A 3,791-nucleotide genomic window follows, 5' to 3' on the forward strand; every position below is an offset into this window, starting at 1 on the left:
CCAACCAGGTGGAATGCTGTAGTAAAGAAGAGAAGTTTCTTGAAGTGATTCAATATGGTCTATACCAAGTGATCAGAGAGTCAAGCAGGTGGAATGCTGCAGTAAAGAAGAGAAGTTTCTTGAAGTGATTCAATATGGTCTATACCAAGTGATCAGAGAGCCAACCAGATGGAATGCTGCAGTAAAGAAGAGAAGTTTCTTGAAGTGATTCAATATGGTCTATACCAAGTGATCAGAGAGCCAACCAGATGGAATGCTATGTTAGATTTATTGTTTACATGCATTTGAGTGGGCCCTTGAAAAATCTGAAGAAAATCAAGAAATTTACAGCTGCAGAAAATTAGGAAAAAACATGGTCATAAGAAATTTCTTTTTTTACTTTCATTTCTTATGTTTTCAAACATTATACAAAATAGAATTACTGCTATATAACTAGAATATTTACTGATACGACTACCTTACCTTGCCTAATTTGAGGTATCAGTTATGGTTGAATTTAGTGGAATGATGTAATAAACAAGTCAAATGTGAAATTTACTTAAATAATGTTGTACCATGTTTATTAAGCTGTCAATTAACAGTTTCATTATCCAATGATTAATCAGTATGAACTGCTGGTAAATACGTAGAATATTTAAAGGAACAATGACATCAGTTACAACAAAGATTCTTAGCAGACCAAACAAACGAGAATATGAAGTTTGTTTAAATATGGTTGTTCCGTGTCTGGAAACTTTCAATTGACAGTATTTATTACAAAGTGATTAATCACTATGAACTGCTGGTAAATATGTAGAATATTTAAAGAAACAATGACATCAGTTACAACAAAGATTCTTAGCAGACCAAACCAACGAGAATATGAAGTTTGTTTAAATATGGTTGTTCCGCATCTGGAAACTTTCAATTGACAGTATTTATTACAAAGTGATTGATCATTATGAATGAGAAATATTCATGAATAAGCAACATTTTGTGATGACATCCAATAGTGAAAATATTAGAAACTTTTAAAAATAATGACACTGAAACAATTAAATACTTATCCCATCTCAAATGTGTTATTTATACTTGTATTAACTAACTATACTAATACACTAAACTATATAGTGAATTCTACCTATCTGAAAAGAGTGAATTAAATTCTTAGTCACTTTAATTAATGTATTATTATTTATCTTCATCTATTTTTAACGTATAGAGTTGTACATTTTTTTATTATGCAAATAGTACTTCCTACATGCTTTTCCACTTAGCGAATAGTAGTTCTAGTTCGAGATAGCATGGTAAGAATTGACGTGAAGATTGAAGTTGATGCTAACATTATGAGAAGATAACTTATTCTGATCAAATTCTTCAGTACTTACTGGAGTGGATGCCTCTTAGTACCTATACATTGAAACTAGCTTCACTAAACTTCATCGTGTGATATAGGAGACTTGTCCTGTCTTCAGATGTTTTTAATGTTTTTAAATATTGATTGTATCAGTTGTGTGGCCAGGTCCTTAGTATATTTGTGGGCTGTGATAGTGCTGCTTAACAATTACAATGAAGAACCTAAAGAGGGGTATGTTTATTGAAAAGTTTATTTTCTACTTTTAATAACCTGTGCATTTTAATGATAGAAATGCATCATATGATTAAATTAAACTTTGGTAATTTTTATATATATGAAGTTCACGGTATGCAAATTTTTTATCAATTAATGATGTAAGGATTCCCTTGTTTTTTCTTCCATCATTACTCATTGCAGCAGGACAACTGACTATTCACGTACAGCCTATCATCATCATCATCATAGAATCACCTAGTTCTCAAACTAGATGCTGTATCTCTGATGCTATCAGAAATGTTATCACAACTTGTAAAGATAGGGAGCTCTTGTCAAGTGTAATAAATGTAACAGTGACCTCCACTACCAGTCATGATCAGGCCCTAACAGCCAAACATACTCCTCCCCCACCATCAAATTTTATCCTTGAACATGAATCAATCTCTACAGAACTTTTGGTAATCTAGATCTGTAGAAATCTACAGAATTCTCATGTGGTTGGAAGAGTTAAAATGAGGATTATAGAATAAGGTTTGAGGATATGATATTTGCAGAGATAACAAAAAATGTCATTTTACTTCCTAATTTTCAGAAATCTAATTTTGAGGTCATGTGACAAGACTTATCATTAGTGAATTGTAATAATAAGTTAAAAAGTGAAGTGACACCACTTTATGAAAGTTTTCAAAATTAAGTTGCTCATAATGCTTTTAAAAACAGAAAGGTGACACCAAGGATAATCAAACCTAATTGGCTTACTAAAGCTATAAAAATCAAAGATAAATAGCACAAGTTTAAACTGCCAGATAATATGGAAGGTTTACAGATGTGACTGGGAGAAGTTGTGCACCAGCAGCACTTACAGTCCTTCTCAGCTGGTTGTGGGTGTTCTTGACCAGAGCTTAGGCTGTGGTACTCTGGCTGGCAATAGAGACCTTCCCAAAAGGTCTCAGACTTGCCAGGAACCATTCAATCTCAGCAATTCTCAGTAGTCATTGTTTCCCTTACCCCAAGATAAGGTTTGATCTAGTGGGCTAGGTGCACCAGACATCAGCCAATCATTCTGAGTCTGTAGTTGTAGGCTGTTCAGTTTCAGGAACCTTCATAGCATCATCAAGGTCTTATGTCCAGGAGAAGACTTCTCCTGGACTGGACACTAGGGGATTTAGTTTTGAAAAAAACACAAAATAAAAGATGCCTTATGAAAGACAGCTAGCTGAAAGAATTGAAATTAACAACAAGAATATTTTAAGTATGTTAAAGGTAAGCAAAATGTTATAATAGACTCTGGACTAATTCCAAACTTACACCTACCAATAACCAAAAGCACAATAAATTTGTTTCATTCCCCTTTTGTTCAAGAAATTACAAACAAAATCTCTAGACATTTTAATAGTTTGAACATTGACGTAAAAACTGTATACATACCTTCACATAAAATTAATACCTTACTACCGAATGCAAAAGAATCTCTACCCAAAGAACGAAAGCAGGGCATCTATAGTATCCCTCATGAATGTGGCAAGAAATACATAGGACAAAACATCACACTCTTCAGAAATAAGATTCAAAGAACACCAAGGTCACATGCGTAGAGGTCAATTCCAGACACCTGCCCTAACATATCATCAATATGAAACAGGTCACAAAATACTGTGTAATGAAATTATCCTACTACACCAACCCAAAACGAAAAAAGAAAGAGACTGTTTAGAAACTATAGAAATCATCAAAGCTAACAATTTCTCACTAAACAGTGATAATGGTTCCAGTAACATAAACCGTATTTGGCAAGCTCTATTCACTGACCAGACTTAACCTTTAACTATATCCGCTCACCTGCTGACATTATTTCCACCTTACTTAATCCTTATATAGCTTAGTATTGATCATACCTGAAGAAGACAGACCAATATTCTGTCGAAACACGTAGTGTGTTCCTACCTGTTGATGATATTCCATAAGTATGCAATTCTTTGGAAGAAATGAAAACATGATTTAAGTAGGCAAGTGTTGGGAAGGCATATAAAAATATGATTTAAGTAGGCAAGTGTTGGGAAGGCATATAAAGATATGATTTAAGTAGGCAAGTGTTGGGAAGGTATATAAAAATATGATTTAAGTAGGCAAGTGTTGGGAAGGCATATAAAAATATGATTTAAGTAGGCAAGTGTTGGGAAGGCATATAAAGATATGATTTAAGTAGGACAAGTGTTGGGAAGGTATATAAAAATATGAC

The sequence above is a fragment of the Limulus polyphemus genome, unplaced genomic scaffold (assembly GCF_000517525.1).
Source record: "Limulus polyphemus unplaced genomic scaffold, Limulus_polyphemus-2.1.2 Scaffold4405, whole genome shotgun sequence".
Lineage (NCBI taxonomy): Eukaryota > Metazoa > Arthropoda > Merostomata > Xiphosura > Limulidae > Limulus > Limulus polyphemus.